Source organism: Mesoplodon densirostris, chromosome 19 (assembly GCF_025265405.1).
Source record: "Mesoplodon densirostris isolate mMesDen1 chromosome 19, mMesDen1 primary haplotype, whole genome shotgun sequence".
NCBI classification, from domain to species: domain Eukaryota; kingdom Metazoa; phylum Chordata; class Mammalia; order Artiodactyla; family Ziphiidae; genus Mesoplodon; species Mesoplodon densirostris.
This window is the reverse complement of record NC_082679.1, coordinates 5,402,142-5,425,353: the sequence shown is the minus strand read 5'-3', so window position 1 is coordinate 5,425,353 and position 23,212 is coordinate 5,402,142. Positions and strand designations below refer to the sequence as shown.

General features: G+C 45.4%; 1 long non-coding RNA gene and 1 pseudogene across 3 annotated transcripts in view; both read left to right on the top strand.

Annotated features, from left to right (window-relative positions):
* LOC132480864 (uncharacterized) overlaps positions 1-22,968 on the top strand; it is a 43,059-nt gene extending 20,091 nt beyond the window's left edge. Inside the window, exons 4-6 of one of the 3 annotated variants that reach the window (XR_009530692.1) lie at positions 15,199-15,289; positions 20,069-20,411; positions 21,968-22,968. This is a non-coding gene — a long non-coding RNA (uncharacterized LOC132480864). Of the gene's footprint in view, positions 1-15,198; positions 15,290-20,068 lie in introns of all 3 variants that reach the window. The other 2 variants (XR_009530691.1, XR_009530690.1) reach the window with 2 other exon arrangements.
* Positions 1,051-1,585, top strand: LOC132480850 (NADH-ubiquinone oxidoreductase chain 6-like; annotated as a pseudogene).
* Positions 22,969-23,212: the final 244 nt, after the last annotated feature.

Below are 23,212 nucleotides of genomic sequence, written 5' to 3'. Positions count from 1 at the left end.
TTCATGTGTCGTTAGGTCTGCTACTAGTACTCAAAATAGGCACTGGCTAAGGGGTCGGAATGTTATGCTTTGTTGTTTCAGTGTATGGAGTACTGGGTAAATGCTAGGATTAAGACTGAAAAAATTAGAGCTAGTACTCCTGTAAGTTTTTTGGGAATTGATCATAGAATTGCATACGCGAATAAGAAGTATCATTCTGGCTTGATATGTGGTGGTGTATTAAGGGGATTTGCTGGGATGTAGTTGTCTGGGTCTCCTAGCAGGTCAGATGAGAATAATACTAAGATTAGAATCAGTGATAGGACACCTAGGATGTCTTTGTATAGTAGGGGTGAGATGGGATTTTGTCTACGTCATATGAGATTCTTGTGGGGTTATTAGAGCCCATTTCTGGAAGGAATAAGGGAACAGTTGCTAGCGCTGCAATGAGGAGGGTAAAATGGAAGGCAAAGAATTGTGTTAGAGTTGCTTTGTCTACTGAAAAACCGCCTCAGATTCATTCCACAAGGCTTGTGCCTATATAGGGAATTGCTGAGAGAAGATTGGTAGCAACTGTTGCTCCTCAGAACGCTGTTTGTCCTCAAGGTAAGACATAGCCTATGAATGCTGTGGCTATACCTGTAAATAGTAAAATGATTCCAGTATTTCATGTTTCAGAAAAGGTATAGGATCTGTAGTATAAGCCTCGTCCGACATGAATGAATTGGCAAATAAAAAACTGGAAGCTCCATTTGCATGTAGGTATCAGACGATTCTAGTTTACAACTTGGAAGATATGTGTTACTCATAAAAATGCAGTTACTATATCTGATGTATGATGTATTGCTAGGAATAAGCCTGTCAAGATGTGTAGAACTAAACAAATGCCTAACAGAGAACCAACGGCCCATCGTGATGAGATGTTTGATGCAGCTGGAAGATCAATGACTGCATTGTTGATAATTTTTATTAGTGGGTGTGATTTTCAGATGTTGGTCATTAGTGTTCTTATAGTCGAAATAGTGATGATTTTTCATGTCATTGGCCATGGTTAGATTCCATGTAAGAATAATGGTAACATACATTGTATTTAAGTACTATTTTTATAATTAGTTTTGTGGGGTTTTCTTCTAAACCTTCACCTATTTATGGTGGACTTGGGTTGATTGTGGGTGGTGGTATTGGTTGTGGAATTGTGTTGAATTTTGGTGGTTCGCTTTTGGGTTTAATGGTGTTTTTAATTTCTTTAGGGGGAATGTTAGTAGTATTTGGTTATACAACAGCTGTGGCCACTGAGAAGTATCCTGAAATTTGAGTTTCTAACAGAACTGTTTTAGGTATATTTCTTTCGGGATTAATGATAGAATTTACAATAGAAAATGGATAAAGTGATAGAATTTTCTGTGCTTTAAAGGACAAGGAAGTAGAAATTGTATTTGTTCAATGGACTGGGGGACTGAGTATGATTCAGGTGATTCTGGATTTTTCGGTGAGGAGGCTATAGATATTGCGACGTTGTATAGTTATGGTAGTTGGTTGATTCAAGGTAATTGTTACTGGTTGGTCATTGCTTATAGTTATTATAGAGGTTACTCATGGTAATTAAATACTATTATGCTTAGGGTAAGGATAATGAGGAATGAAAGGAAGTATAGTTTGATTAGGCCTCTTTGGTCTGGTACAAGTGTAGAAAATTTTATTTGAATAAGAGAAGTGGGTTTTGGTAAGATATTTTCTAGTCAAATTAAATCCAGTAGGGAAGATGCTGATTGTTGGCTTGCTGAAAGTGGTGTATAATAGTGGGAAAATATCCTAAGAGTTTTGAGGTTTTGAAGAAGTTTGAGGGATAATTAAGTTTTAAATTTTATGCAGCAAGGTTGATTTCAGGTGCTAGAATAAAGCCTAGGATGGTTTCGGCAAGAGCAGTTGGTTTCAATTAAGGAGGCACAGTTATTTGTGGGGTTGTTGTTGGGGGAATGTTGTTGGAGATAAGAAATCCGGAGAAACTGCTTCCAGCTAATAGACATGTGATAGAGTTGATTAGGAGTGGGTTGTCTTCATTAATTAAAGTTAATTGGACAAGCAAGGTTGTCCTCGTAGTGGGAGGAAAATAACGTGAGTGCTATGCACAGCTGTGAGGGATGTGCCGCCGGGGGTTATTAAGAGGGCTCAGGTGTTGGTATACAGCGTGTTAGCAGATTCATAATGAGATCTTTAGAATAGAAGCCCGTGAGGAGTGGTATCCTGTTAACGTGAGACTTCCAATAATGAGGGCTGTTGTGGTGAAAGGCATTGCTTTCCGTAGGCCTCCTATTTTTCGAATGTCTTAATCTATCATTTAGACTGTGAATAATCGATCCAGAGCATATGAATAGTATATCCTTGAAACAGGCGTGTGTGCAAATACGGAGAAATGCTTGATGAGGCTGGTTAATGCGGATTGTTACTATTATAAGGCCTAGTTGACTCGAAGTGGAGAAAGCAACAATTTTTTTAATGTCATTTTGGGTAAGAGCACATATTGCTGTAAATAATGTGGTGATAGCTCCTAAACAGAATGTTATTGTTTGGATAAATGTATTCTTTTCTATTAAAGGGTAAAAGCGGATTAGTAGGAAGATGCCTGCTACAACTATTGTGCTTGAGTGGACTAGGGCTGAGATAGCAGTAGGACCCTCTGTTGCTGAGGGAAGTCATGGGTGGAGGCCAATTGGGGCGGGTTTTCCGGTTGCGGCTAATACAAGTCCTATCGGGTAGATTTGGGTGATTTAGGTTAAGTATAAAGATTTGTTGAATAGAGGTCATGCTGTTGATACAATGAATCCAGTGTCTCCAGGGTGTTGTATAAAGTTGTTTGAAGAGCGGCCGTATTTGCATCTGCTCTGTCACGTCGTCACCCAATAAGTAGAAAAGACATAATTCTGACTCCTTCCCATCCAGTGAAAAGTTGGAGAAGATTGTTAGTGGGAACACGAGCTAGTATTGTGGGAATTCCCTGGCCGTCCAGTGGTTAGGACTGCGTGCTTTCACTGCCGAGGGCCTGGGTTCCATCCCTGGTCGGGGAAAAGAATGAGTACTGTGATAAGAAACAGGAGGAAATATTTTAAGAATTGATTAATATTAGGATCTGAGTGCATGTATCATATTGAAAATTCTATACTAGATCATGTGATAAATTAGTGCTACTGCACAAACATTGAGAAATAATCTGTTGTGAAGCTAAGTGATAATTTTAAGGTTTGGATTGTGATTCGGTGTCAGTTTGAGATAATTATTTCTTGTTCTGTAAGAATAAATATTGTTGGAATTAGGCTGGTGATAAAAGCGTATGAGATAGTGGTTTTCACATGGGATGGATATATATTACTTTTGTAAATGTTGGAGTTTGTTGTTATAATCGGCAGTTAGTATGAATAGTGTGACTAGTGTAAAGCAGGTAAGTTATTATTTTTACTTGGATTTGCACCAGTTTTTTGGTTCCTAAGACCAGTGGATAACTGCTGTCCTTTAGAAGCTTGAAAAAGCCATCCTAACAGGTATGGATGCGTGAATTAGCAGTTCTTGCATACTTTTTTGGTAAATAAGATTTAGTCTTCTGTTACTGGATTCACAATCTACTGTGTTATTCTTTTTTAAAGAATACTTACAGTATAAGGTCCTAAAATGATTTGGGGGTTTTAATGATAGTAGTAAGAGAGGAAACGGGTGGAGAGTCACGACGTGTAAAAACAATGGCTTAATATCATTGATATGATGCGTGTATTTGCCTCCTTCAGCTTTTCGGTCTCCGGTCCACGTAGACACCGCCTTTAGGGTCGTTTTCCTCCATAAAACCCTTTACGACCTCCCCCGCCCCCCCACGTAACGTCCCCTTCCGCGAGGTGGATGCGCGCCCCGCAGCCTCGCCCTCTCGGCCCCCCGAGGGCAGCGCCGGCCACCCCGCTCGCGGACAGGCCGCGTCCTCCCCCCGTTCCTGGGGTTCTGCAGAGCCCGCCCCTCTCCGGAGACCCCCTCCCTCCCTCCCCGCTCCTCTGTCCTCGCGTCTCCTCAGGCCGGTCCTTCTGCTCCCCCGGCCTCCCCTTCCTGGTCAGCCCTTCCCCTCACCCGGCGTGTTGGGCGGGGAGTGACCTGGGCCAGGCGCGTGACACCCCAGTGTTCTTTCGTCTGAAATTACACCCGCTGGAAAATGTGTAGTCCCCGGAAAAGTAATCAACAGTCAATCTAAGAAAGAAGTGAAAAATTTATTTTTGCCAACCTGAGGATTTTAACCCCGGAGACAGTCCCTCGGAGAGCTGTGAGAACTGTGCTGAAGAGGGAAGCGGGGAGGCTGGTGTATAAGCTGATGCTGGCGGAGGGGTACAGGCAGTCAGGCACACACCTTGGAAGAAGGTAACTGCTGTTCTTGAGGAACACATAGCTTAGTTAATGGTTTCAGTGCTTTGCTCACTATGGTAAGATGTAAGAACCCAAGTTCATAAAAATTTCTCCTGAAAATGCTTGACTCTCTGAAGGCCGGTTCTGCCAGTTTTCCCAGAGCAGAGAGTGCCTCATCCTGCTCTCTGCCCTGAATTCCTGTCGGGGTGGCTGCAGGTCAGTGACCGCGGCGGCCGATGTCCTGAATCTCGTAGAACTGGATGGTGGGCAACAGTCTTTATTTTACAGTCCGTTCCCTTTCGGTCTTAATTTCATCCAACATTTGGGAGGCATTTTGTGACCTAGTCCCACAGTGCTAGGAATGCTCATTCCCAGGTCCCGTGAGCAACCTTGTCTTCTAAGGGTTCACCAGCCCATTGCTCTCTGGGCCTTTCAGGAGTAGGGTCTTGTTTTTTTTTTTTTTTTTTTGGCTGCGTGGCATGTGGGGTCTTAGTTCCCCAACCAGGGACTGAACACACCCCCTGCATTGGGAGCTTGGAGTCTTAACCACTGGACCGCCAGGGAAGTCCCAGCAATGCTCCTTTTTAAATGGATGATTCATTTTCTCAGTTTTTCCTGTTGATTGTGGTCTCCGTGATGAATGTAGCTTCCAATTAATTTGCAGGGCTTTAGATACTGGTTGGGTTTTGCTCAAGAGAAAAGCAGACCCGTTATCACTTTGAAGGGGGTCAGGCAGTGCACATCAGGGGATAATTTCCTTGAGGGCTTTAACCACTTCAGAGGCTTTTCCTCTGTCTGGGTGGGATATGCCTCCACCCATCCACAAACACAAGCAGATACCTGAAATTTCCTGTGGCTCGAGGCATTTTGATGCTGCAGAAACGTGTCTCAGGGGGCTCCCAGGAGCTCTGGTTCTTTACGTCTCAGCACAGAAAGAATTCAGTGAGAGGCAAAGTGATAGATAAGGACGTTGGTGAGGCTTCCGGGCGGGCGAGAGGGTGCCGCCCCGGGAACTTAGCTACAGTTTTATATAATCAAGGGAAAACTCCTCCACGCCCAGAGGGGCAGTTTTCTTGTCCCTACGTGGTCAAGCCGGGACTGTCATGGAGCAACGGAAATGAGCAAAAAGGTGGTAACATATACTAAAACATGGTAAGTCATCTCAGCTTTCAGCATAATGTCACCTTTCCCTTATATTTTGTTTTTAATGTGTGCAGAGGAGTGTGTCCTAGGAATCATCAACTTACTGAGCTCACTGGGCAGGATGTGGGTCTCAGGCCACCATTGTTTTATTGTCTGGGGGCGTGTCTCAGGCTTCTGTTGCTTGGTTTTATTGCTAAGCAAGCCTGCTCTCTTGAGTGATCATTAACTTGCAGGGGTCTCCCGTGCTTTCTACTTATGATTCCCTGGTGGGATTAACTGTTTAATCACCTACTTTGTCCCTTTACTCTGCCCCTATCATTCCCCTCTCCAGGTGTTTACCCTTTTATGCTTAAAATGGAGGCAAGGAGCGAGGAACCTATCATTAACTGCTTCCTGCTGAGATGGGACCTAGGCCTGCCTGGGAGGAATAAAGCTCCTGGCTGACTGTCCGTTCTTGTTGGGAGGACTGCGAGTCAGTGTCACTCTGGTTAGCATCATCCTTTTAGCCCTCTTGGATGTTAAGCGTCAGAGGATGCGTCTACAAAAGACATAAATAGAGCAGTAAGCATTCGAAGAGTCATTAAAAGTGATTGTAGCCATAAGTTTGAAGACTCAAACCATTTTTCCCAAACAGTTTCCAAATCTGGAAGAGGATCACTTAAGGCCTCAATCTGTTTGTTTTCAGCTAGGCCCGGAACCTCGGTGTTTTGTACTTCAGGCTCTGTTGAGTCTTTTATCTCAGTTATAGATTTAAGCTTGTTTTTTGTTAGTATCATTTGGTGATAAGGGTGGCTTCCTTGTCCCTCGAGAGACAGGGTGGCCCCTAATTTAGTTAGTAAGTCCCTTGCATTAAAGAGAGAGGACAATCAGGCACAAACGGAAAGCAGTGTAGAAACGACCGGCCATTGCTGTTGCACAAAAGGGGTTCCTGGAAAGTGTGCCCCGTCTCCTTCCCGACATTCCCATTACATATTTCTTATGCTTGTTAAGGCTTCTAATCCTCTGGCTTAAGACTGAAAGGGTTGCACCGGTGTCTATGAGAAATTCTATGATGGCCCACCACTTAGTGACCACCCAAGGCTCGACACTAGTTACGTACATGGTGTCTGTAGGCAGAGCCACTTTCAGCCTCGAGCGCCCTCAGTGTTCTGACTGTGAAACCATCACAGGCCCCCGTCGCTCTCTGGTGTCTGCGGCATTCCCTCCTCCAGTGCCCTGGCTGTTTGTAAAGGGCGTGTGTCAGTCCTTCCTCCAGTGTCCCTTTGGTGCACACAGGGCACACTGGTCCTGTCTGGGTACCCATGGGCCTTGTGGTCCACCACAGCCAGATTGGCCCGGAAAGCCCGGCCTCCCCTTCGGTGGGCTCTGAGTGGACAAAGCCACTACCATCATTTGGGCCTTTTGTATATATTTCTCTGAGTGCGTTCAGCCTTTTCAGCCAAATCCCTATTATTGAAAACTGAATAAGCTAATTGGAGCAAATCACTCATAGGGGCCAGCAGTCGCTTTTTGAATCTTGCACCTGATGTCTGGGGCAGACTGGGCTATGAAATGTATAGCCAAAAGGGCCTGTGCCTTGGGGGAGGAGGGATCCACATTTATATACTTTTTTAAATCTTCTATTAACTTTTCTTGAAATACTATCAGACTTCCATCTGACCCCTGTTGGACTTCTTTCACTTTTTCATAATTGACAGTTTTCACTGTAAATTTTTTCATAGCCTCTATTGAACAATCATGTGGTCTCATCTGTCCCTATCAGTAGAATTTACCTGATAATGCATCATGCATCTGCCTCGGGGACAGCGTTGTTCCCCACCCGGTGTAGTGACTGGCCCTGTTGGGCTCTGGCTGCCAATATTATACGCTGTTTTTCCTCTGGGGTGCAGCACGGGATAGTAAAATCTGCAAAGCCCCCCAAGTGAGATCAAAAGATCGCATTAACCGGGTAAACTCCTTCGTGAAAAGTTCAGGGTCCTCAGAAAAACTTCCCAGTTTATCTTCTGCCAGACTTAGATCAGACATTGAGCAAGGCACACGGACTTCTATTTTTCCTTGATTTCCATCAGGAATTTTCTCTCAGAGGCAGAACGGTAGGGGCAGTTGGTTGGTGACGTACGCCACTGCGATTGCTAGCTGGTCCAAGACTGGGCCCTTTGGGGTACAGAGGAGGAGCTCCTGAATATGGTGGGGGCCTCTCTCTCCTCACCCTTGGGTGCACTTTCCCCTGGGATAAGGGCCTCAGCTGGAGCAGGGGCTCCTGCCTGTGAGATAGCCCTTATTGGAGCAGCCACTTCCATGGCTATAGCACCTTCCACCGGAGCAACAGTTAGCTATCCAGAAGTTTCCTTCCTTTGTCAAAATCCACCGTGCAATTTAATCAAGATTTGTGCTCACTACTTTAGATGTATCCCTTCCAAAGTAGTCTCCCAACCTGGTGTTATTGGCCAAGAAACTGTCCCAAAGGAATAGTACAGAAGGTGTCCCCAGTGGTGTTAACTGGTCTGACTGTAAATTGGAAATGAAGGGTCAGCACCTGTAAGGGGCGTAGTGGGGGAAGACCGACATCAGGGCACTCCTCTGCTGGGCACTTCTAGTAACTGGGGGAAAAGTACCTGAAGTCTTGGAAGTGGATTCCCTTCAGTTTCCTTGTGCATGACGTGCTTAAGAATACCTGTTAAGAGGCCTTTTATCTAGGACAGACACAGTCCTCCTGGCATCCACAGCCCCTCTAGGACCCGACCCCCCTCCTTCTTATCTTACCACTGCCCCTTTGTGGTCGCCAGCCGAAACCACTGAAATGTGTCTTGGGGGGTGCTCTGAGGAGCTCGTTCTTCAGCGAGAGGCGAAGTGATCTCTTAGACTAGGACGCTTGTGAGGCTGGCGGGTGGGCGAGAGGGTGCTGCCCCGAGAACTTAGTGGGCTCCTGTTTTATAATCAAAGGAAAAGTGGGGAGGAGGAGAGGACCACCTCCTTCCTCATTCTTGAGCAGACACTCAAGCTTCCATCATCAGCTCCGCCTCCACATCGGGTGGGGGATTTTTCTTGTCCCTACATGGCCAAACTGGGACTGTCATGGAGCAATGGAAAGGAGGAACAAAGGTGGTAACATTACTAAACTATGATAAACCATCTCAGGTTTCAGCATAATGTCACCTTTTCCTTATGTACTTGTTTTTAGTGTACGCAGAGGAGCGTGTCTAGGAATCATCAACTTACTGAGCTCACTGGGCAGATGTGGGTCTCATGCCACCATTGTTTTATTGTTCAGGGGCGTGTCTCAGGCTTCTGTTGCTTGGTTTTGTGGATAAGCGAACCTGCTTTCTTGAGTGATCATTAACTTACAGGGGTCTGCCATGCTTTTTTCTTTACTTGCAGTCCCCTAGTGGGATTAACTATTCAGTCGCCTACTTTGTCCCTTTACTCTGTCCCTATCAACTTGAGTAAAGTCTATTTGCCAGTCCTTGGTGGCTCGTGGAGTCCTGTGTTGGGTCCCCATCTGGGGAGATCTGACAGCGGTATTTGGGTTATTTTTAGCACAAATCACGTAATTTTCAGTGACTTCCCGGATAGCCCTTTGTAGGTTAGGCCCCGTTATATATTTTTGACTCCATCGTAAGGTGGCATCTCCCCCGTGGTGGGTACTATTACGAACGTGCTGCAGCACAGTGTCCACGAATGCCTCAGAAATCAAGTCAGTTCCATGTGCACTACATTTCTAACCAGGCGAGGTGTGATCAGGAGTGACTCCCCGGCCCTCTCCTTGTCCTTTTCTGAATATTCCGGCTGGTTTTTTGACAAGCCAGTCTGCGGGAGAAGGGACCCTATGATGGCTTGGTAATCGCCTGCCTTTGCTATTTTCTTTGCAGCTTGGTCAGCTTAACCAGTTGCCTTTTGTTATATGAGTCTCACCCTTCTGGTGGCCTGGGCAGTGCATTAGGGCCACTTGTGAGGGCTTGTGGACTGCTTCTAATAGGGACAATATTTCAGAAGCACATTTTATGTCTTTATCGTTTGAAGGGAGGAGCCCCCTTTCTTTCCAGGTCGCGCCGTGAGCATACGCACCACGGAGAATGCATGGCGAGAGCCTGTGTGTGTGTTTACTTGCTCGCCTTCAGGGAGTAGTGGGGCTCTTGTCAGAGTAATGATTTCTGCCTTCTGAGCTGAGCTCCTGGGGGCGGGGCTTTTGCGTCAGCAGTCCTTTCAAGGGTTACCACCACATACCCAGCACATCAACTGCCGTGGTCCCTGATGCTGCTTCTACCTGTGAACAGTTCTGTACCTGCCTCAGCCAGGGGTTGTCTGATCAGTCTGGTCTGCTAGAGCACACCAGCTCCACGACGTGCAGGCAGCTGTGCTCTGGGGACTGTGCAGCAGCGGTCCGGAGCAATGGTGGCTGGCTTGAGGGCTGAAGTGACCTGAAATGTTACATTGGGATTGTCTAAGAGAATGGCCTGGTACTTCCCCATTCTCCCAGAAGCCAGCCAGTAGCCCCCGTTTTTGTTCCAGTAAAGAAAGGACATGGTGAGAGACATACACAGTGCCGGGCTGCCCAGGGCAAACTCAGCCTCCAGAAGTCTGTCGCAAGGAGCTGCTATAGCTCAAAGGCAAGGTCTTGAGAATTAGGCAACAGGTCGAAGGACATTCCCCAGAATTTGAATTAACACCCCGAGATTTGTCTCTCATGGACATATAATCTGAAAGGTTTCTTTCAGTCTGGTTGTCCCAAAGCCGGAGCTGAGACTAACTTTGGTTTTATTGTTTCAAAGGCTGTTTGGCACTCTTTAGTCCAAGTAAGGGGCCCAGAATCATGTCCCTTTAAAGCCTATAGAGGGGCTTTGCTCTGAGCCTGTAGGTTGGGATCCAGATCCGACAGAGTCCTGCCATTCCCAGAAACGCCCTCAGTTATCTGCAACTCTTGGGTGTTCCCAAGCCTGCAACTGCCCGTTTTCTATCAAGCAAAAGACCCCACTGCCCTTGGGAAAGGATAAAACCCAGCTACGTGACTTGTTGCTTACATACTTGAGCCTTTTTCTGGGAGACCTTACATCCACAGTTGGCCAAATAGCTCAGGGTTCTGATGGTATTTTGTAGACACATCATTTGCAGGGCTCGCTATGAGCAAATGGTCCACATTTTGGAGGAAGAGTCCTTCATCCAGTATTAAGTCTCTAAGGTCCCTGGCCAACATTTCCCCAAACAAGGTAGGGGAATCCTTAAATCCTTGCGGCAGGACCATCCCACCTGTCTTTCTGGGTCCTGCCATTCAAAAGCAAACAGCGGCTGTGATTCTTCTGCAATAGGAATGCAGAAAAAAAGCATCCTTCAAGTCAAAAACAGAGCCAGCTGTTTGCTCCTGGAATAGTTGTGAGCAGAGTGTATGGATTAGGTACCACAGGGTGCAAATCTTGGATTTTTTCATTAATAGCCCTCAAGTCTGGGACAAAGAGATATTCTGTTGAGTTTGGCTGTTTGACTAGGAGGATAGGGGTTTTATATGGGGACCTGCAAGGTTTAAACTGATTAAACCAACTTTTTGAGAATTGGCTAAATTCCCTTTTGGGCCTCTTGGCTCAGAGGGTATTGTTTTCGATTAGGTGTCCCAGTGCATCCCTTTTTTTTTTGCCGCGCTGTGCGGCTTGCGGGATCGGGATCTTAGTTCCCCGACCAGAAATCGAACCCGGGCTACCGCAATGAAAGCGCCGAGCCCTAACCAGTGGACCACCAGGGAATTCCCTCCAGAGTCCCTTTTTAACATGATTTGTATTGGCCATGCATTTCTGGCCTTCCCTGGGGTGCCATCGACCCACACTTCTGCCTTACCTTTTCACAGACCTGGAGCGGGGGGAATGGGGTTGCAGTGGGTGAGAGCTCAGTCTCCTTTTCTGGGGTGTCCATGAGCGCCATCTTTAGGCTTACAGTGTGCTCCTGTGGGACCCTGATGCCAAGCTGTTCTGGCGAAAAAGTTGCTTGAGTGCTTAATTTACAAAAGAGGGACTGATTAGACATACCGGCATATATAAGGAACTGTGTTTCAGGTTGAGGTCCCCTAATTGGCATCCTAGAGGTTACAGGAAAGAAAGACTTCATCCTTCTCCAGAAACTCCTGTGACTGGGAGGGACTGAGATGTTTTCTGTGCCACCGTGCTGTTTATCACAGAGTATGTTGCACCCGTATCTATCAGAAAGTCAATCAACTTGTCCCCCACTGTCAAAGTTACCCGGGGCTCCTGTGGGGAAATTGGAATTGGACGCCTCAAGTCCAAGGGAGCCCCTGGGCCGCTGTATTCATCTTCAGAGCGTTGCTCTCTCTCTACCACAGGAGAGGCTCCCGTCTTTCTTTTGTTGTTTTCCTTTTTATTCCTTAGCTGAGCGCAGTCTTTTCCAGCGCCCTTCCTCCTTCCAGTAAGCACACTGTTCCCTCCCCAGTGGGCTCACCTCTCTCCAGGCTGCTCGCCTTCCGGGAATCCAGTGCCCCCCCCCAGATCGGTGGCGTTACGTCTTGCAAAGAGCTCCTTTCGTTGTTCCCTGTTGTTGAACACTTCAAAAACAACATCTACCAGTTGAGAAGGGTTCATTCCAAATGCACCATCTAACTTTGTAATTTTCTTCTTATATCTGGGGCGTTTTGCCCAATGAAGGTCATATTTACCATTCCCATATTTTTGGGGGCCTCAGGGTCTGCATCAGTATAGTGCCTATAAGCTTGATAAATTCTTTCTAGAAACTCTGATGGATCCTCATTGGGTTTTGGTGTATCTCTTGAATTTTGTTTAAGCTCTTTTGCCTCGCTACTCCCTGAGTAGCGACCCGCTACTGAGTATTGACCCGCTGAGATACACTTCCTCTAATGCTCCAGGTGCGGCACATCTCCATTATTAGGTTCCCAGTCAGGTTCAGCAGTAGGACCTGCCGGATTTGCTTCTGGAGTTCCACCTGGTCCGCTAGATGGAGCTCGTGCACCTCCTCTCCAGTCTTGTCAATGAGCACCCTCCTTTCATCCCCAGTAAGCATCATATTCGTAAGGGTGTGAATATCCGCCCAAGAGGGACATTCAGTGACAAAGATAGAAGTTCAGTCATATGGACGTATGTAGGTTATGGTTTTTCCAGTTAAATAAATCAAATTGAGAATGGACTGTGCATCCATAGAAACCCAGCTGATTGGCCATCTGCATTAAGGCCTCCTACAGGCTATCGGTGCAAGGGGAACTGCCTGCTCCAGAAGTGGCTCCTGGTCAAATGGGGTGCCCTCTTGGGTCACAGATGGTGATACAAACTAGGCCCCTGTGCCCCAGAGGTTAACATAGAAACTTCTAATTGATCCCCATAAGTAGGGGAAACAGGAGGTGGTGAAAGGAGTGAATATGTTGGTGGCGTGGGGGCAGTCGGAACAACCCCTGGTGCAGCCTGCTTGGCTGAAATATGAAATCACATGTTCTCAGCCTCATTTTCTCCCTCTCCCTCTTGTAGAACAGATTTTCCCCTGGTTTTCCTTTCAGACCACCATACCATAATGCAGCAGCTGTCTGACTTCTTTTCCTCCTGATGCAATAGCATAAATGCTTCTACATATGGAATCTCATCATGTTTACCTGCTCCATTCAAACTGCAAGATTGTATAAGTGAGCCATTCAGGGCCCACTGCTCTTCTGATCCTGACATATACTGGGGCCACACACTATACAATAGAATATCATCTCTTTTTAGTCATAGGCCCACAACTATACTTTGCCCATTCATTTAAGATACGCCCCAAAGGGCTTTCCTTAGGGACAGATATATTTATAAGTTCAAGAGCAACAAAACACAAAGGGCACAAACAAATTCCAATACCGAAAGTACAAACAAATTCCATCGTGAATGAATGCAAAACAAAAGCAAACAAACTGGTTCACAGAGTTCCAACAAAAATTCCCCTCTCCAACAGGGTACCCCGGTCAAATGCAAAACAAATTGGCTTTTCCCTTACAGGAAAGGCAGAAATTGAGAGGGTGGTATGTTCCCAGTTGTACACATCAGACATACCTACTGTCTGGAGCCCCTCCCGTCGATTCCATCTGTATGGAGCTCCCAGATGTCACTTCCTTGTTCCCACGGCTAAGTGCTGGGGCATCTGGTGCCGCTTCAGGGAATTTGAAAGGGAAGATCCTCAGGACAAGTGGTCCCAGCAGCTGCTAGGGCCTTACCTGAAAATTCCCCAACCGGGGCTGACCACAAGCAGCAAGGATCCGGGCCGGGCCCTGAGGCAGCGGTGACCCTCTCCCCCATCCGCGCCTCTGCGACCTCATGGCCGCGGCAGTCTGCAGGGGCCGCTGTCTGCGGGACCTGGCCCCTTGCCGTTGGGCGGCCAGAGGAGCCGGAGGGCCAGTTGGGTCCTGGGTGCTGGGCAGGGTCTGGGGACCTGGCCCTGAGGGAGCTGCCAACTGAGATCTGCTGCTTCAGCCAGGCCTGGGCATTGGTGGGAGGACCCAAACCTGGTTCTGGGCGAGTGCTCCGGGGCAGGGTAACTGGCCCCCCTGCAGGGACCCCTTTCTGTTAGCCGGGCCTGGACCTCGGAGGGTGAAAGTTGTGCCTTGGCACCTTCCCCTTTCTTGTCAGGACAGAGAGTAACGTTTGTTTGGTGGAGGTTTACAGGAACATCTTTACCTGACCATGACCTGACCTCAAGTACAAAGGATCTGCCACCAAGAAGTCTGCAACAACTAACCACACCCCTCCCTCACCGTTCCTATAAGAGGGCTTTCCTGGAAGCTTTCAGAGAGTTTGGGGTTTTTAAGGCAGGAGCCACCCATCTCCTTGCATGGCCCTGCGGCAAACCTTTCTCTGTTCCAAACCCCAACATCTTGGTATTGTTTGGCCTCACTGTGCGTCTAGCACACGGACTTGCGTTTTGGTAACAGTACTAAGTGATCAGACAGAGATAGACACATATGATATCACTTATATGTGGAATCTAAAAAAATGGTACAAATGAACTTATTTACAAAGCAGAACTAGACTCACAGACATTAAAAACAAACTTACGGTTCCCAAAGGTGGAAGGAGGGGGAGGGATAAATTACGAGTTTGGGATAAACAGATACACACTACTACATATAGAGTAATTAAACAACAAGGAACTGCTGTGTAGCACAGGGAACTATATTCAGTATCTTATAATAACCTACAATGGAAAATAATCTGAAAAAGAAAACATAGGGACTTCCCTGGTGGTGCAGTGGTTAAGAATCTGCCTGCCAATGCAGGGGACACGGGTTCGAGCCCTGGTCTGGGAAGATCCCACATGCTCCGGAGCAGCTAGGCCTGTGCGCCACAACTACTGAGCCTGCGCTCTAGAGCCCGTGCTCTGCAACAAGAGAAGCTACCACAATGAGAAGCCCGTGCACTGCAATGAAGACCCAATGCAGCCATAAATAAATGAATGAATAAAATATATATTCAATATATATATACTTCAGTTAAAAAAGCAATAAGCTACACTATTTGATCTTCAAAGATCTGTCATGCACTGGACAAAAAAAAAGTAGGAACTTACTTGTTGGGCTGTGTGTGGGAGTTACTGTCCTGAGCCCCTCCTGGGACAGGGGGCAGCAGAGGACTGTCTGTTCCACATGCTGAGGGCTTCCCTGTGTGTGTGGTGGTGACTCAGGAAGGGGGTGTGTCGATTCTAAGCATTAAACAGCCTGTTTTCCACTTTCAGGTCCAGTGACCTCTAAAGACTCTTGTCTGAGAAAGAAGCCCTGAAGAGGAGGGAGAGGAAAGAACTGGAGTCAGGAATGACTCTTTCTCAGGTAAAGTCATTTTCTCAGCTGATTCTTCTGTCTGTCCTTCCTGAAATGCCCTTCTTTGGACTCGCTAATCTCTGACTCTGAAGTAGCCTGCCTGACACCTGTACATTCACACTCACCTGGGTCCTTCCCTCAGGGCCTGACATCTCCACTTAGATCCCATTTCCCCATGACCCGGTGACCTGGAACTTGTGAAGAGGCTCCACTGGGCCTAGTCCTGGGCAGGGCTTCACACCCATGGACTGGAGACAGGGTGTCAGTGCTACTGGGCAGCAGGGATTGCTTAGGGCCCCATCTCACTGCACTGTCTGCTCTCTGAAAACCAGGATAAAGAAGCTGCACATGCAAGTCAGGTAATAATATGCACTTATGCCTGGTAAATTGTAGGAAACAGACTACAGCAAATACGTTCTGACTTTTCAGGCTGCATTAGAAGCGAAATGGATGTGTCACTGATTTAAAAATCGTAATGATTGGGAATGGAATGGGAAGTTCAGAGATACATCAGTGATAGAGGGCGTTTCATTCTATTATTGCTTTTAAACTTTGAAATCAACCTAAATCTCTGACACGTGGAGATTCTTAACCCATTTTCATCATCTCTGGTCCTTGGAGGTTACTTTTCACTGTTGGTTGCCTCCTCTGACACATAGAAGTTTCTCATTCTGATGCAGGTAAGGTTCCAGGCTTTACACTTCTGCTGGTAGATACCCGGTTTCCCAGCACCGTTTGTTACTGAGAGTGTCCTTTTTCTATTGTGTGGTCCTGGCACCCTTGAAAATGCGTTCTACGTCTATGCAAAGTTAATTCTGATTGTTCTGTTGTGTTACGTTACATATCTGTGTTTATGCCAGTACCACACCATCTTATTTCGTGATATGTTTTTCACGTGGACTTTTGGTATCCCGCAACTTTTCTAGAGGTCTTTTTAAATTTTATTTATTTTATTTTTGGTTGCACTGAGTCTTCCTTGCTGCACGCAGGCATTCTCTAGTTGCGGCGAGCAGGGGCTACTCTGTTGCAGTGCACGGGCTTCTCATTGTGGTGGCTTCTCTTGTTGCAGAGCATAGGTACTAGGGCGCACAGGCTTCAGTAGTTGTGGCGCACGGGTTTATTTGCTCTGCGGCATGTGGGATCTCCCCAGACCAGGGCTCAAACCTGTGTCCTCTGCATTGGCAGGTGGATTCTCAACCACTGTGCCACCAGGGAAGCCCTAGAGTTGTTTTTTGATGTAGCAGTTTCCTTGTGGAATCTTTACTGTTTTTACATATAAAACTTATCATCTACGAAAAAAAGATAATTTTACTTTTTTCAATTTGGGTAACTTTCTTTTTCTTGTCTAATTTCTCTGGTGAGGGCTTTCTGTACTTTGCTGGACAGTAGTGCGGAGAGCGTGTATCCTTGCCTTCTTCCTGATCTGAGAAGGAAAGCTTTCTAGCTGAGTGTTTATATCTCTCTTTTTTTTTCTTTTTGGCTTTGTGTTGGGATCTTAGTTCCCTGACCAGGGATTGAACCTGGGCCATGACAGTGAAAGTGCCGAGTCCTAACCACTGGACCACCAGAGAATTCTCAGTTTTTATATCTTGAAACATAGTTGAATTTTGTGAAATGCATTTTTCTGCATCGAGACGATCATGTGTTTTTTCCTTTATTCTGTTAATGTGGTATATCACATTAATCGATTTTTTTATAGTAATAAAGTCCACTTGGTCATGATGTAAAGTCATTTTAATGTGTTGTTGAATTTGGTTTGGTACTATTTTGTTGAAGATTTTTGCTTCAGTATTCATCGGGGATATTGGTTTGTACTTTTCTTTGCTTCATGTGTCTTTCTCTGGGCTTGGTATAGAATCATACAGGCTCCATAGACTGAGTTTGCCAGCGTTCCCTCTACGGCTCTTCAGAAGTTTTTTTTTTATTCAGGATTAGAGGTTATTCTTCTGTAAAGGTTTGGTAGAATTATGCAGTGAAGTGATCTGGTTTTGGCTTTTTCCTTGTTTGAGATTTCTGATTACTGCTTGAACCTCTCTAGTTATAATTCTTTTCAATTTTTTTATTAAAGATAAGAGCGTAGTGGGTTGTATGTTTCATGAATTTACCTGTATCTTCTAGATTATGTAATTTGTAAGCATTATTGTTCACAGGACCCCTTAACAGTTTTAAAAAACATTTCTGTGACAGCAGTTGAAATCTCTCCTCTTTCATATGTTTTTAGTTACCTAAATCTTTTTTTTCTTACTCTAGCCAAGGTTTTGTAAATTTAATTTTTTCAAAACACCAACTCATAGTTTTTACTTTTATATTGACTTTTATATTTTATATTCATTATAGTACATTTATCTCTGGTCTAATCTTTTTTATTTACCTCTTTCCTTACGTTAAATTTTAGTTTATTCTTCTTCTCTACTTACTTTAGTAAAAATAGATTTCTGATTTGACTTCCGTTAGTACAGCTTTCACTATGTTTTATGAATTTTTGTATGTTTTCATTTTCATCCAGATATTTTAAAAGTTCCTTTGTGATTTCTTCTTTGACCCATTGATTATTTAAGAATATGTTGTTTTATTTCCACATTTTGGGGATTTTTCTGTTTTCATTCTGCTGTTTATTTCTAATTTCATTGCTTTGTAGTTTGAGAAAATTTTAAGAAGACTGAGAGCATAATGAATTAAGATTTCTTTTATGTCCTAATGTGGTCTCTCATTGAGAATGTTTTATTTGTTCTTGAGTAGTGTGTGTTTTCTGGTTTTGTTAGGTGATTGGTACATGTCTGTTAGGTCCTGTTGGTCTATAGTCTTGTTCAAGTCCTCTGTTTCCTTATTGATGTTCTCTTTGGTTCCATCCATCCAAAAAACTGGGGTATTAAAATCTCATACTATTACTGTGCTGCTATTTCTCTTTGTTTCTGTTAATGTTTCCTTCATTTTGCGGGGGAGCTCTAATGTTAGATGTATATCTTCTTGGTGAATTGATCCTTTTAACAGTATATATTGTCCTTCATCTCTTGTATCAGCTTTTGTCTTTATATTGTGTGACACTGTGTAGTCACCTCGGGTCTCTTTAGGATGGAATGTCTTTTTCCACCCTTTCACTCTTGGCCTTTCCATGGCTGTAGATTTGTGATTGTTAATAGTTCCAGCTCTCTGACACACTCTCTGTAGGCACACTGTACAGTGGTAAAAGGCAGGAGCCCTGGCCAGCACCCTTCACTGCAACTTCAGAGGGAATGCATCCAGTGTTTTCTTCTGATTATGATGTTTGTTTGGTGAAATGTCCTTGCTTCATAACAATATCTTTTTTTCTATATTCCTTTTTGTCCTGATTTTTAATTCTCCAGGAAGTTTTAAACTTTATTATTGTGATAAGTCTTTTTCTTAATATGTTAAATTAATGTATAACAGTAATAACTTCTAATTTTGAGTCAGTGTTTTATAAGTGGAATACACAAACTCTGTTTTGCATTTTTTAATACCTAGCTCTTTTAATTTTGGTGGATAAAACTTTTTATTTTTGAATATAGGTATTATACAGAGATAGGAAAGTTTTGTATTTTTCTCTGTATGTTTGTAACATTTTTCTTTTACTAGACCAGTATAAAAATAATGTTGACAAACTAAGTGCAGGTAATTCTTGTTGTTCAAAAATGCTGAAATAAATGTGGATGAAAATGGTAATGGAAAATGTTATCCAAAAATATGTCACTAGACAAGTCCTATCTTTTGTTTTTTCTTTGGCCAAGCCAAGCGTCTTGTGGGATCTTAGTTCCCTGACCAGGGATTGAACCTGGGGCTGCAGCAGTAAAATCACCTCCCTGGGCCCACAAGTTCCTATAAAGCCCCAATGTATAAGGGGACAGTGGCCTTAGGTGGGGAGACCTCGTCTAACCCCAGCTTGAAAAAGTGAGTCTGAATCTAGTTCAGATGCTCTAAGTCCTCCAGAAAGAGCAGTTTAATAAACGGCTTTGGGTTAAGCTTTCAGAAGAGAGCTGGGTATTCCATTTAATCAATAAACATTAGTTAAAAATCAGGAACAACTGAAAACTGTTCAGTGAGATAGACAAAAAGCTTACTTTTTTGGAAGCTTATCATTGTTTTCAGCCTGTCCTCCCAATTTGCTGAGGCCCAAGGCATCTTGAGATTAGTTTTCTGTCTCTGACATACCAGCTAGGAGGAAGCAGAGTGGTCGAAATATTGAGAGAAAATCAACACGGCCAAGTTAGGTGTTTCTGTAACAGGTGGAGGAGTATCTGCAGGGAGAGTGAAGAAAAGTGTAAAGGCGAACTTTCTTTTTTTTTTTTCTTTTTTGCGGTACGCGGGCCTCTCACTGTTGTGGCCTCTCCCGTTGCGGAGCACAGGCTCCGGACGCGCAGGCCCAGCGGCCATGGCTCACGGGCCCAGCCGCTCCGCAGCATATGGGATCCTCCCAGACCGGGGCACGAACCCATATCCCCTGCATCGGCAGGCGGACTCTCAACCACTGCGCCATCAGGGAGGCCCTAAAGGCGAACTTTCTGACCAGACAACAAACAAACACACAAAAATGCTCCAGAGGCAGTAAGGCCTGGACATCCAGGGGAGGCTGAGTTACTCAAGGCAGACGATCGTTGCCGGCCCTGTTCTCTGGGTCATGTGAGGACCCACTGAGAACCACACAGAAGGTGCACACAGAGCCGATTCACCACATTTGTCTTTGATTATGTCTGGTTCCCTTGACAACGCTGACACATCTCATGCCACTCACTTCACAAACATCTCGTTGCAATTTCGTGTTCATTTCCTCAGATACGACGAGGTCTTCTCTGGCCGTGTACAGACCTTTCTCCCGCTCCGTCACGTGAGTACAGAAGGCTGCCAGGCGCCCAGCTCCTTCGTCTGGCTCTGCTCTCGACTGCTTGAGATTTCCCGGAGCTCGGGCACTCCAGCCAGGTCTTCCTCGTGAGAACCATCAGAAGATCTCTAATGGAAAGAATCCTTAAACGGCCTTGTTTGGTGAGGGGCAAAATAAAGCACTTCCAGGAAATTGCTAAGATCAAAACTGCCTTCTGCCCGCTGTGGGCTCACACGACTGTCACGGCCGCTCAGGTCTAGGCGGTGTGTTGGTGACAGACCTGCACAGACTGGACAGGTGAGATGAGAACCAAACAGGGAGACAAGGACTTGCCTTTCCATGCATGCTCGGGGTTTACGTCAAGCACCCCCGTCTGTTAATGTCTTCTCCTGGTTTTCCTGCTCTTTAAGAATCATTAGCTAAGGGCCTTTCCTGGTACTCCAGTGGATAACACTGGCACTCCCAATGCGGGGGGCCCGGGTTTGATCCCTGGTCGGGGAACTAGATCCCACACGCTGCGCAGTGTGGCCAGTGAGTCAAGTTAGAGAAATTCCCCCTCAAATGTACTAAAATTACATTAACTCTCATCATAAATTTCAAGCAAGGTATGAGAACCCTGAACTGGTCAACCCCAGTCCGCTTAGTGGGAAGATGTCGAAAATGTGTTTAAAAGCAGGCAGAGTGGATCATCTTTTGAGTTTAAAGACAGTAACCTGGAGCCCAATCATGACCAGAAGCAAATGTTAACGCAGTAAGAACCCCACTAACCCTGGTGGTCTTCCTTTCCGCTTTCAGTTCAGCGATTTCTTTTTCTCTTTCAAGGAGCTGCTCTCTGCATATGTTTAGTTCTTTAGTTCTTAACTGCTGCAAAATCCTGGAAAACAGTTAAATAAATAGAAGTAGAAAAGAGACCCTCAAGACTGTCCCCAGTCAATCCTCTCCAGTCTTCACACAAAGGCACCTTGCACCTTTGTGGGAGGACCCCTCTGACCCTCCAGAGAAAGAGGGGGTCCACCCAAGACCCCCCCGGACCACCATAACTCAGACCAGCCTTCACCCCTCTGCCCCTGACCCTGGCATGCACACGGATCGGGGTGGGAAGGGAACGCAACCCCACTTTCTCAAGATCCAGGGAAGTCCAAGATATTTTTCTGAATGTAAATCCTAACACTAAGGTGGAGATATATATATATATATATATATATATATATATTTTAAATATTTATTTGGCTGCACCAGGTCTTAGTTGCAGCACGGGGGATCTTTGCTGTGGCATGGACATGACCAATGGCGCCCTTTTTGTAAAGGGGCCTTCAGGGACGCTGTGCTAGCGCACCTTCTCTGCCTGAGCAGCCATTTATGATGAAGCTGAAGCCTCTTATTAGATTCTGAAAGAAGCTTGTCAGCAGCATCTGATAAGCATTTATTACATTTTCCATTCATTTTTTCTCTCTGCCTTACCTAAAATAGGAAAAACGAAAACTTCTAAACCTCAAGAACAAGTATGGCCATTATTTTAAAAGCACCAAGGAGCGACAACATTGAGTGGCTTGTGCCCTGGTTCCCTAGGCTGTCAGCTTTCAAGTGAACCCAGAAAGGAGTCAGCATTCTGAACCACACACAACTGCCAGACTCTAAATGCATCTAAAATGCAAACACATTCGGTGCACAAATCCAGGGGTGCTGTATACATTACAGCAGTGGACTAGCGTAGACGTTGGCTAAACATCTGTAGTAATTATAATAACTATGAACCCAGCTCAATTCACCTCTTAACAGATTTCTAAACGATTTAGAGATTTAAGTACCTGATGATGTTGCATTTCTTGTAACTGCTGTTTTGCCTAAAATAGGAGAAACAACTTACAGACTTTAAGAACAAGTATGGTCCATGTTTTAAAAGCACCAAGGAGCGACGACGGGCGTGGCCTGTGCCCTGGCTCCGTAGGCTGTGGCTTCCCACTGCTATCTCTAGTGGACTCTGCACCATCACCAGAGCTGACCCACAGGTACAGAGAAGGGCAGCGACATGGTTCGTTACAAGGTCCCTCCCCACGGCTTCTGTTCAACAAAGGACCCAGGGGGCCTCAGGACTGTCACCAGCCATTACTGTCAGGTGGACTCAGCGAGCAGATTTATATGCAGAAACAAGCGTATTTTAAAGGGCATCAGCTTATATACACATTGGTGGAGGAATTTCCCAGTGTGTAAACCAAAGATTGAGTCTGGATTAAGCCGCTTGTGGGCTCTTTGTCGTGGCACGCATGTGGGATCTAATTCCCTGACCAGGGATCAAACCCAGCCCCCTGCACTGGAAACGCAGAGTCTCACCCACTGGACCACCAGTGAAGTCCGTGGCTCTGCTCTCTTGACTGCTCATCTAGGATTTCCTGGAGCTCGATCACTTTAGCCAGGTCTTCCTTGTGGCTTAGGGAAAAATCAGAAAGAATCCTTAAACAGCCTTGTTTGGTGAGGGATGAAATAAAGCACTTCCAGGAAATCGGTAAGGTCAAAACTGCCTTCTGCACGCAGTGGGCTCACACTCACGGCCACTCAGGAGAGAGTCAAAGAGGGGTCAGAAACCACTGCCTCAGCCCAATGAGTCCACCACCCACCACAAGAACGGGACCACCAGAAATCATTCCCTCCCAAAGTGAGGGTAAAGCGAGGAAATGAGGTAAGGCTGGGAGGCAAAGTGGGAGACGTTAAATCCCCAAGGAACGCGAACTACACGGTGCTCATACCTTAAAGTGGTTTCTAAGTGGCGTATTGCTCTTTTAATTTTCTAACCAGTAAAAAAAAAATGTAAATCACATTGAAAGTTGTTACGGTCAACATTGTTACGCATACGTTTTCTCCAGATAAGAACCATTTCCTTAGCAGAAATAAAACGGCTCCTGCCAGAATATGAGCATTTTGAGGATCTTTATACACCGGGCAAAATTGGTTCTCCAGAAGAGATAGCTACCAAATTGCTTAATAGTAGCGAATGCTGAGAGCTAGCCAGCAGAAGACAGGGCAAAAACAAGGGCCTTCTTCTCTGAGAGAACAGCATATTTACAAAGAAGCTACAGGAAGACAAAACATCCCAGCTGAGG